A 12523-nucleotide genomic window follows, 5' to 3' on the forward strand; every position below is an offset into this window, starting at 1 on the left:
GAAAGACCGTTGGCATTTAATTTATTCACATTTGACTTATCTATCATATTTATGTTCGACTACGCCGTGTCCACAAAGATTTTCAATCACACAAATTTTGTATGGATGATATTGTCGCTCGTTTTGATGCGAGTGTCAATGGTAGAAGGCGACGCTGATACTTTTAATAAAAGATTCGAAAGAATTCTTTTCACCACCCCCGCGCGTTATAATAGAAGGAACGCGAGATTCGATAGTCCAGACGCAAAGTAGCAGCGATTTGCGACGCGCAGACACGCGCTTCGTCGTGTCACTCTTTCATTATCATTTAAATTTCCCGTCTTTGACAGGTACCGGCAAGAGCGCATCCTTTTCTGGGGGAAAAAAACACCGCCGGAAAAGGCACTCTGCCCTTTGTTGCGGACACTACCTTTTTCGAGGCATTGTAAAAGCAGTCGTGATTGGCGGGCGAGGGGGCGAAGAAGCGCGGCGAGAGGGTGGACGACGGAGGGTGGCGGTGCATCTAAGGGTGACGCGCATGCGCGCGTCGAAGGGTTGGTCGCGCCGAACAGCCGTGGCCGCCGTCGCCGTCGAGGAACGTCGTCGTCGGCAGTCGGCATCGGCGAGCCGCGGTTCGTACGTCGTCGTCGCTTTTCCGGCTCTCGCGCGGTGTTTCCGGCGTCCAAGCCGGCGAGCCGAGCATTTCCCTTACGCGGTCAAGTAAAAGAAAAATCAACTCGCTCCTCCCTTCGCATATAGCGAGTCAACGACGCGCGCGAGCGAGAGCGCGTCGCGTGCGCTCGAGAAAATTGCGCCCATTTACCCATGTAAAGTCGTATCGCGGTCGCGGTTTCGCGCGTCCCAGGTGTGGTGAGTGAAAAACGGATTTTTGTGATAGGACCTTCCAACGCGCGGACGATTGGCGCACGCACCACGACCGATCCGATCCGGCGCACAACGGCCCTTCGGCCCTTCATCCCCCGAGCTAGCAGAATTCGTGACTAATCGGCGAGGCGAGTGGAGCTGGAGCATGTAACGGAGCGGATGGGGTGAGTAGTAGTCATTCTGTCGCGCGATCACGGTAACGCGGACCGTGCCGCTTTTGCGGCCAGTAATTGTTACTCAATACGTTGCGGTCGCGACGCGGAAAGAGCACTACCGCTGGCAAATTTCGAATTACATTGCTGACAACGATGACAATTTTGTGTCGGCAATAGCCGGATACCCAGCAGAACGTGTTTATCTTTGTTACAGTAACCATCGCTGAAACGTTTCCTCGAAACATCGAAATTTATTTCGATTATCATATTTGTATTAACAATCGAATCAAAGCAGATTTATCATTTAATTCGTAATATTATTCAAAGATAAAAATCGGAAATCTCGATAATCATATTCAATGTTAAATATGTGTCGTGAAAATATAAACTTTTTATTTATCTTTAATTTCTTGCATAGCGAAAACAATAGTTATATTTTTCAGTTCAATAAATGTAAAAAGAGATAGGTTCGGAACAGAAAATCTAATGAAAAAAAGTTTAGCACTAAACTTGGAAAGTCGAAGAACAAACTTCATTATTACGTAACATCCAAGTAGATATCAAAAGTTTAGATCGATCATTAAAAAGGCTATTTAAAATAAAAGTCGGTGGTTTAATTTTCTATGCGTTTGAAATATAATTTTCATAACTTTATGACACTGGATATATGAATGACAATAACGAACAATTTTAGGTAAAAGCGTGACAATTGTATCCTGCCATCACATAGATTGCCACATATGAAAACGAGGGATTCATGCTTTTGGCAATGAAATTGGATTTATATTTTCTAAAGTAATATTTTTTTAAATATAATCTATGGAAATTATGCAAAAACGTTAAATGTTCTCAATAAAAAGCGGGTTGTTATACTATTTCTTTATATGAATAAAAATTTAACAAAATATTTCTCGCGTAAAAGTTTAGCATCCATGGTTGTTACATAAATAGCCACTTTCAAAAGTAGAGTTCATATTTTCGATTTATATAAAATTTGTCTTTTTTATATTATAGATATATTTTTTCTCTAAATTAATCTTCGTTTTTTAATCTTATTCTCCATAAAATTGGAGGAAAATTGAATTTTTGAAACACAAAATATCGTTTGTTAATACTATTGGTATTTTTTCGCGTATAAATAACAATATCGAAAATTTTTTTGTGGAAACCTGGTTTTACTCTTTATTATTATACAATATCGAATTTAAAGCTTTTATATTTTCAGCGATTGTTCATCAATTAAACTTGAATTTTTAATAGATTTTCTACAAAACAATATATATTTAAAAAAAAAATTTTTTTATTAACAGAAAAGTTGAACTTTTTTTACAAAAGTATAATATATTAATGTTACTTTTTGTACGACTAGCAATATCGAGGAAATTTCTAAAGCTCTAATAATTGCAATATGTCATTATATGGATTGCTATATTCGAATGCAAGAGGTTCATGTTTTTGGCGATGTCGGCACTCCATATTGCCCGCATGTTCGATCGCTTCAACTATAATAGGTCACGAAATATAATCGGGCTGCGGCATCGGTACGGCCGCCGTTGCAGTTTGTAATATACTGGCAATACAATATGGTGTTTCTCAAAACTTTGAAGTGGGCTGCGGTTGCAGTTGAATTGCTTCATTAGATCTTACTTGTACGGGGGTTAAGACCGTCCCGATATTACTATTCCGCGCGTTACGGCCGATTCCGCAGTGTGAGTTCGCACATCGAATTAGCCGAATTTCCAACGCGAATGCGGGAATAGTAACTCCATCCCGGGTCGTTGAAAAATCTTCTGGATGATGTATGAAACGCGAGCAGCTTTAAAAAGGAACGTCTGTTCCAAAAACGATATATTACAAAAATATATAATAAAATTGTTTCCAAAAATATATTCAAAAATTTTTATTAACAAATATCTATTAGAAATATCAAGTTAATAATTAAGAAAATATATAATCGTTGTACGAATTTGTAGGCATGGTTTCCTTTTCGGGTGCAATAGACAGATTTGGTAACAAATCGCGGTTGTTTAGATACATAAAGACAGGCTGTGCGTGAACAATGCGGGTGAAGATTCTCTTTCATTCATTTTTTTCATATTTTTATTGGCCAGACGTCGATTAAAATCGGACGTGTTTACAAATTCGTGGAAGCAGTAACTGTAGTCGCTCGTATTATGGTCTAGCGGCACGTGATTCCGTAATAAAAGGGCGCGACAAATGGGCTGCAATTTTGTTCTCGATATCGTGCGTAAAAAGTTTGGGAACCCAACGCGTGCGTTGTTTTATGTATGGATGTTTTATTTGCGTCTCGAAAGGATACTAAAGTACATATAATACTAATTATCGCTCAATTGGCATAAAAACATTCAATTTAACAATTTATCATTTTTTATTGATTTTTAATTCAACATTTTACAGCAATTTGCAGTTGAAACTTTTAATTTCGAAAAAAATAATTTTAATTAAAATACATTTTTGGTAAAAAACTATTCTTTATCGGAATACGCGCGCGTATACAGAATTTCATTCCTCTCTTCCTTAGTTTTTATATAAGTTTTTCATAAAATGCGAAAAAAGTTATATTACGTTACAGTTATATTTCAGTAATTATAATGTTTTTGTTTGCAATTATTTATTTTTAAACTAAAACATGAACTAGAATATTATAATGAATTACAATGTAATTACATATGTCAAGTTAATAACTTTAAAATTTACTCTGAATACAGAATAGTAATAATGGCTGACATTAAATTAAAATCTGGCTATGTATAAAACTAGCTTTATTTCAATTAAATCATCATTATTATTTTTTTGTGTTACACGGAAAAAAAGATTAGCTGGCGTAGCTAAAAACTGCGTGTGGTAACTAGATTTCAGTCGTAATATATGAACATCTTAGCTGTCTGTGACACCTATTTATTAGGTGCAACAGCAAACATCTTAGCTGTGATACCTATTTATTAAGTGCAACAGCAAACCGTTTTGCTGCAGTTTGGAAATTTATTTTGCAAACCATGATTAGCTATGGTAGCGAAATTTTTTTTTTCCGTGTGAGAATTCTTAATTACACCCTCGCACAATTTGCGCAAAGATACGTATGAGTTTTAGGATACGTCATTGTTAAATAAGTGGATTCGTTGTTCAATAAATTGGCTAGTGAGAGATCTAATGATTATGCGGCGCACTTACGTTTGATATTTAGTGCGATGATGTGTAAATAAATATGAAATAAATTGATCATGTTAGCGAACGTGAACGAATAAAATTCCGTTCGTCATGGCGACCTTGATTAAAACTCAAAAATAGTGGTAATTTCTATAAATTTCTGACAAAGCGTTTCGCGCTCGCGGTTGATTGAACGTACTAATTCGATATTTAATATTAACCCAATGTATCGTTGAATTATGAATACGGCGGGCAACAACATGGCGCACAATAAATTCGACGTAAATTGATCCGCGCGTTCGGTAGATGCGTATGCGATCGCATCGACGCCAATATCGGAAGTTAATTAAATACACTTCTGCATTGTAACTTTAATAATATCAAGGCTGACGCGCGTATTTAATTACGCCTAAATTTACTCGCTTTTCTCTGTCTCTCTCTTCCTCTCTCCTCTCTCTTTCTCTCTGCGATATCTTGCGCAACTGCGGTCGTTGATCGGTAACAACGATGGTAACCCGTCATTAAGGTTCTTAATGAAAGGTGCTGAATCGCTGAGTACGCATACGGTCGGATAGAGTTATTTTCGAAAGTAATTCTGTGTCACAACAAAAATTCTTATAGATCTCAATGAATTTTTCTCCGAATAATTATAGCTAATAAACTCTACGCATTTTTTCCGAATAAAATACATCAAATGATGAAATATATATTAGTTTGGGCAAAAGGCTAACAATAATTTTGCCGTTACGGGCACGCTTATCACACGCAGGAGCAAAGTAACCCCATTTGGCGGTACACATAAAGTCGAGACACGGCGCGAAGTAGAGAGCGACGGAGTGCGAGAAACAAGGTCGAGGAACGGGAAAAGTGGGGAGGGAGAGGGTGCGAAGAGTGCCTTGAGTCGTCTACTGGAGTAGTGCAAGGGAAGAGTGTGCAGGAGGTAAGAGAAAGGGGGTGGCGGGGGAGTGCGCCTGGGGAACGCGAGGGTCGGATGATGCCTCTGGTTCCTCTACTTTCCGTGCACCTTTTGCTCCTTCCCCTTCCTTCCTTTGCCGTCTTTCCTTCCTTCTTTCGACTCCTTCATCTCCGTTAGTCCTCCCGCCTTTTCTATATCGTATCCTTTCGCGAAACCTACCCCATCCCCGCCGATAGACAGAGAAAGCAGAGATGGTCGAATGTCTGACGGTCTACCGAGCTCGCCTTGGTTTTACATGGTGGCGTTCTCGCGAAACCGGAAACCGCGCACGAGATTCGCGACATGTGCAGAGCTGTTCGTGCATTTGCTTTTAGTAACTTCTGTGTCATTTTATTTGCGCTTTCATATCCGATTGCTCGTTGCATCGAACCTAGATTGCTAGCCAGAATCAATACCATTTATAGGTAAAATGTAGCGTCTAGAGAATGAATAATTCCGATATTAATTGTAATAATTTTTATTTTAAATATTAAATTTGTATAAAATTAATATATAATTTATATTTTATAGATTTTCCAGATTTTGGATAATTATTAACAAGAATTATTATTGCTATATTGAACATAATAATCTCAAATCTATTCTTACAAAGTAGAATTGTTGCAAAACCATTTATATATTTTTTTTAAATAATATATTTTGCAATTGTTAGACGAACATGTAGCTTACGTGCAACATTTTTCAGAGTTTTCTGATAGCGGTTTCAGTGCGACATAGACAGCTACATATGAAGTATATACAAGTAAGGAGATGTGATAGCTAGTTTCATATTACACTGTCGCATAATGCCCCGCCATCATAAAAAGGGAAAGGATATATGAAACATAGGGTTTTCTTCAAAGGGGAGGCACCAGCAAGAAATAATGGATATAATGAGGCAGACGTTATTCGTTTATCGTGTCTAGGTACTCGTAATGTTCTAAGAGAATACCTTTTCCCTCTATTCCTGTGTAATAAAATCACGATTTTTGTCATGTATACGATGCTTTCTAGCAATTTTGAAAAATATTTGTTGGTTTTCTCGAATTTTATTGTAAATACTTTTACCGAGACATTGTTTTTTTTGTTTTTTTTTTGTTTTTTTTTTGTTGTCAAGTTTCGATTCACGAAGATTGGCGCCATGATAGCTACATATGAGAAATTGATGGCACTTTGCCGGATAACGGTTAACGATAGTTTGATATTAGCACGAGACTGCTTTGAACGGACGAGCTTTTGCTCATCCTAAACGTTATCTCAACGTTATTCAACTAACTCTCAACAACAATCAGAAATGCTGTTACACGATCGCGCAGACTAGTTTTGCTCTTGTCACTTCGAGTCTCGTGATTTATCAGTGATATTTTATGTAATTATATATTGATAATAGAAGGAACAAAATTAATTCGATCTGAATATGTTTGAAGAATACATGTTGTAAATAACATCTTGTATGTGTGTTTGTGTAGAAAATCGTGCGAGAATATCGTGCGATCAATCTGATATGGTGAAGAGATTATGATCGGGGCCAATTTGCGCTTTATCGCGCCGTCTCGATTACGATAATGGTATATTCGTCGGAGCCGGGTGAAACGAGAGTGATATTAGGTATTCACGGTTTATGTCATAATTTATGCATACTATGTTGCCGTACTATTTTGTTAGATATCATACATGGTTTCACTACGTTGCTGCGCACTATTTTACCAGATACATGGCATTCTCTTTCTCTTTCTCTCTTTCTCAATATCTCGATATTCCGCGACGCATAATCGAGATTTATATCATCCGATCGACATTACGTTCACGGATAATACTCTGCTTACCCTATGGTTCCTTGCTTTCGTATCCGTTATTTCTGACCTCAAAAGCGCGTTTGTAAAATTCGATTTACCTACACGTGTTTATCAGATAAATGGCGAATGTATCGGTGAAAATATGAATCGCTGGTTTGTAACAAAGTAACAAAAGCCGCAAACGCCGGAACGAAAACTGCCAGTTTGTGCTGCGCGTTTGTGCGTATTATTTCAGTGACAATATCATCCAACGAATTTTATATATGTATATATCGAAACGAATGTGCGCTCTATCTCTCTTCCTCTGTGAAAGTAGTTAAATTGTTGAACAAGGATATTCCTTTGCTTGTTGCAGTTTTACGCAACAGCTTTATTTGATAGCTCTGTAAATATGGAAAAAGCAAATGAATTTTTAAGTGGTAGAGAATATGAAAAAGTATTTCAATTATTAATGTGAATGTCCATAAATACACAAACATTCATGAAAAGGATAAGAGAATGAGTGTTTTCAGAATAAATAAATTTCAAATTAAGACCTTGCCACATTGGAATTAAAAAAAAAAAAAGAATTTCTTTCAAAATGTAACATCTGCGGAAAATAATCAACAAGCAGTGAAGAACTTAAATAAAAATTCTTAAATAATCGGTTTATATATATATATATATATTTGACTCTTTTTTTCATTGTTATCTCAGTGTCGCCGCGTACACACTCTTTAGCTTTTTTTTTTTAAATGTGCGATAAGAGAAGAACTCCATGAACCGCGCGAGCATAAATTCTAGAATCTTTTCCCGCATACACAACCCTTAAAAAGCCCCCTACTTCCCCCACATACACAACCCTTAAAAAGCCCCCTACTTCTCCCACATACACTCCTTGGTCTATCTCCAGTATAACAAATTGCGGCCGCGCCGAACAAAATCCGCGACGTGGAATAATGTACAATTATCCGGTGAGAAAGCCTGTCCGTCGTCGAGCACAATTAGAGCACATCCGCCCGCCGTCTCGGTCGATCTCATTTTTTTTCATAAATCTCCGCCGCACTTTATAAGCGGTCTGATCCTAGATTAGAATTAATTTTGAAACGCGCGGTCCGATGGCCGAGCTATAAGTGGATTTTTTTCTGTCGGCGGTTCGGCCATCGCCACCGATGAGTGGATCGGATTATGTATCAGCTCACGGAGATGCGCGGCGCGGATATTTGATCGGGGAATAACGAATGATGTAGCGCGCTTCTAAATGCACCATCACCCTCTCGAAATATCGATCCCTCGATCGGTACCGCTGCAAGAAGGTACCGAGTGGATTCGCCTAGTTGAAAATCTCGCGTCGTGCCACATGCATCGAATTACGCGGGCTTGACTTTCTGTGCATGTTTCATGCAACGCATCGAAATGTCAATTATCGAAACCAAACTGATTATTCGCGGGCGCAAAGAGGTATTAATCAAATGCTATAAATCCCCGTGATCCAGCCAACCTTGTAATCTGTAAATTTAAAACGAATCTCTCGTGTGCGAGGAAGCAGAGGAACAAGAGAGAGAAGGAATCAAGCAAGATGCGTTATTGCCGTGCTCGAAATTTCAATCATCGCCAATCTGACTTTTACTTACAATTGTTTATTGAAATATCAAGCAAATGTTAGTAAACGATGTTAGTAAAACGAGGCACTGTGAGTAGTTTCGTATCACGATGGAAGAGAAACGGTGACGCTTCGCAAAATGCAATTTAGCTCGTGATTATTGATTGCCTTTGTGCCGACAAGCGTACGCGCACAGGATGTGTCTTCCTTTGATTATCGCACGGAAGGATTGCAGCCTTTAACTAAATCTCACCCCGATATATGCGCATTTCTTAGGTAACATTCAAGGGAAGCGAAGCTGAAAGTAACGAAATTTGATTGTTTTTCGTAGCTCTCGCATATCAGCGCGATGTTATCATATGCGCGATTAATTTCGATTAAATGGACCCCCGCGATGCGAGCCTTGCTTGGAACATGTTTCCGAGAATGAGAAGGATTTGTCTCTCTTTTGTATCCCTTTTCTCTGTCCTCTTTTCGCGCAACGGATCGTGAAATAAAGTACGATATCGCCACCCCGAAATTGAGCGTTACGCGAAAGCCCGGTCGGAAACTAATGCAAGCAATAACGTCGGTTTAAGCGTGGCTTAATGACTATAACTATGGCTAGGATTAGCAGCTAACTTGGTCGTAAACGTTTCCTTCGGGACCCGGAAGGCTTACTTAGACTGGCGTGGATACACGGAGCCACGGAATATCGCTAACCGAAAACGTGCTCCCGCACTCGTTGGCCGAAATGTGAGATACGAGCTACTCGGAGGAATATTCTCGCAGATATTCAGTGGCGGATTTCCCCATAGATTCTGATTTTTTTTTTTTCGAAGAATGTAAACATTTTGACGGCACGTCGTAATCTATATAATTCACGTTTATATCGCTGCACATTAAATCTCCTATATATGTACAAACATTTTATTTTATAAAAATCTACACTATAATGTCAAGAATATTTTTAAAAATATTCATATACAAGTACCACATGTATTTAAATGGCTTTGTATTTTTCCTTTATATGAATGGAAAGGACGAGTGAAAAGCACGTATTCTAATACGTGTACAATAAAAAAATCTTATTTTAGGAAATAGCACCAAAAAATCTTTAAAATATTCACTTTACCTGGAATTTTGAACAAAAATATTTGGAAGATCAGGGAATTTTCTGGGAATTTTTTTACAAGATTTGAGTAGAGACATCCTGAAAATTCTCGCGAGCGAATGCGTGATTTTTTTCGGTGCGCAATCTTGTGTCGACTACACCGTCAGATAGATCACCGCCGATGCAGCCTGGTTAATTGCACGTGAACAAAAGTGCGAGCTCGCTTTTTTTTTTGCGAGCCGTGTCGCGCAACGTGAAATTGCAAAACCGCGGATATATAAAATCGCTCGCGGTTGTTGAAAAAGTTCTGCTAAATATATAATACGATCGATTAAATTATATTTTGATGTGCATTATATATATTTTAGAAACGACACCTCGCGCTGCCGCGAATTGTTGAATTTTTTAATCCCATTAACGTAAGAGGGGTAGGGGGAAGCCGGTTCGACCAAAAACTGCGTACGCTGCTCCGCCATTAATCTTTCACACGTCTGTCGCGTACGAAGATCATATCTCCATATCGAAATGCATTCCCGGCCGTTGCGCATCGCGGTACTGTAAAAAAATCGAGCGCTTTTAGAGGACTGCCGGAATATCTCTTTTATAGAGCCGATTATGATGCTTTTATTCCCCGTTTTGAAACAGCGGAAAATAGTTAGATTTTTGTTTTCTGTCATTACATCAGAAGCGACCGTCAGGAACACGGATTGTTATTTTGCATATGGTGTTTTTGTAAATGACTGGGAGATTCTTTAATGGAATCGCTATCGTGTTTTACCAAGCGAAAATTTGATAGATGAACTTATCGCTATCGTTGCTCGGTACTAGGTTCTTTTCAGTTGTGCAATCGAACGCTGTCGATCGAAGGTATCTAATGATTGAGGAGATTGCAGGTTACTCGTTGAGAATTTCAAGCGGGTATCACAAGAGGATTCTCTGCAATCCAACGAACGTTTCAAGTAGATACTCTGATTGCGATATATATCTTGAAGAATAACGAGTATCATAAATTTGCACCTCTTGTAACAATTGTGCTCATCTATAGAATCATGCAAGCTTTTAATGGCGAAACTGTATACGAATCGTTTTAAAAATAAAATTTTATTATTGTGTGTGCATGTTAGACTCTACTTTCAATTATTGTCAATCCAAATTTTTGGAAAAAGTATAATTTTTCCCATTTCAAATAAGGTAACAATGATGTGCTTTTTAGTAGAGGCTAGTTTGTAATTTTATTATAGTTTGTAATTTTGATTTGACTTTGTCTGTGCAAACTTTATTTTAATAATTATTTCGCTAATGATATCGTGTATTATCCATCGATCTGATGTTGTATCACGATGTTTCTTTTTGGAGACGCGCAAATATTAAAAAAAAAAAAAAAAGAAGAAGAAAAAATAGAAAGGACGCGGTGGAAGGTCGTTTCAGGAAGGGAATATAAAAATATGTGCTTAAGCCTTCAATCGCCCCAGCTACGTCGCGATTTACATGAGAAGACAAAAACTTGCTTTCGAGGCGTCTCCCTCTCCCCAACCTCGCGGCGAGCTTTCGCCGCACCCGTAGCTTCTCTCCTTTCGCTCTCACACAACCGCGCACGCTCGCTCCACACACAAACACATACACGTATACACAAGATCGCGCAGTGGAGTGTGCGAGCGCGACGCAAGGAAAAGCTGGCTCAGCGGGACTCTCTCTCGCGCGCCGCACTTTGCATTTTACAATAGCAAAGATATTATGTAAAGCGTCTGTGCACGCGCAAGCACGATCACGCACGCGGCCTAACACACAGCACGCACACGTAGATCCGGCCGCGTTGCGTGTACTTAGTATACCTTAGCATACCTGGAGAAATATGGTATCGCGTAACTGGTAGTACACATATACACGTGTCGCCCATATAATCTTTACATATGTACAAGTATCTCTGCGCGCACTTGAGCGTTTAAGCTCTTTTTCTCCTTTTCTTCCGCACCGATACCGTCGTCGTCGTCGTCACTTATTCCATTCGAAATTCTCGTCCGTGTACAAACTATCTACGCGCGAGCCTCTGTGGGAGAATATATATATATATATGTGTATACATATATATATTCTTGCATGTATGCATACGACGTATCGGTAGAAGGACAGAATGAGAGAAAGGGAGAAAGAGAAAAGTAAATGGTTATGTGTGTTTCGTGTATATATATATATACACACATGTAAATGCGCATTTAAATTCCGTCGTCTCTTTTTTGGCGAAGCCTTCCACCTTATCTTACGTAACATTTTCCGTCTATATCGCGAATATGTATGTGCGTGTTCAAGAGAGATATACTCATTGTTCGGCTAACGGATGATAAGGAAAACAACGTTCCGGGTTAAGCTAATACCACCGATGTATTTAATAAGTAATGTTACATTGCGTGTGTGAATAATTTTATTACAATGGAGTTAGAAGAGTAAACCGGTGTCACGTTACACTTGCGGGCTTCTTATCGTTCCTCGCTTGGCGTAATTGTTAATTAAAGCGATGTAATAGGTATTCAGTTTGTTATAATCGCAAATCGCGCTGGGAGATCCCGTTTATAAATTCTTTTGCCAACTACTCGCGGTAACTCTTTTGTCGCATAATCGGAGGAGTACATTATTTATATAACGGTCAGAGACGTAAGAGGGATGCAAACTGCGCGCGAAAAGGATGACATATCCTTTCCATTTACAATCCTCGGAGCACTTTGCCGGACTCAAAGGACGAAATATACGTTATGTACGCGAAGAAAAAGAGAAAGACCGCGCCGGTATCGGGCTAATATAGGGTCGCAAAAGGTGAAAGGATCTTGACTCGTCTCGCGTCTCTACTTTCTGACTTAGCCTCCCGGGCAGGGAGTCCTCGTCTTCGCCGCCCTTATTGCCCCAGTCGTTGCATTC

The 12523-nt window shown here is 39.0% G+C and overlaps 1 protein-coding gene across 3 annotated transcripts in view; it reads left to right on the plus strand.

Moving 5' to 3' along the window:
* The window catches only part of LOC115242733, a 238973-nt gene that overhangs the window by 27648 nt on the left and 198802 nt on the right, over window positions 1–12523 (plus strand). For 2 of the 3 annotated variants that reach the window (XM_029819250.1, XM_029819249.1), the window contains exon 4: window positions 878–1028. The exons of the other annotated variant lie outside the window; for it this stretch is intronic. The gene's annotated coding sequence lies outside the window, so the exon portion shown is untranslated. The remainder of the gene's footprint in view (window positions 1–877; window positions 1029–12523) is intronic. 3 annotated transcript variants of the gene reach the window in all.

The sequence above is a fragment of the Formica exsecta genome, unplaced genomic scaffold, assembly GCF_003651465.1.
Source record: "Formica exsecta isolate Colony F162 unplaced genomic scaffold, ASM365146v1 scaffold62, whole genome shotgun sequence".
Taxonomy (NCBI): Eukaryota; Metazoa; Arthropoda; class Insecta; order Hymenoptera; family Formicidae; genus Formica; species Formica exsecta.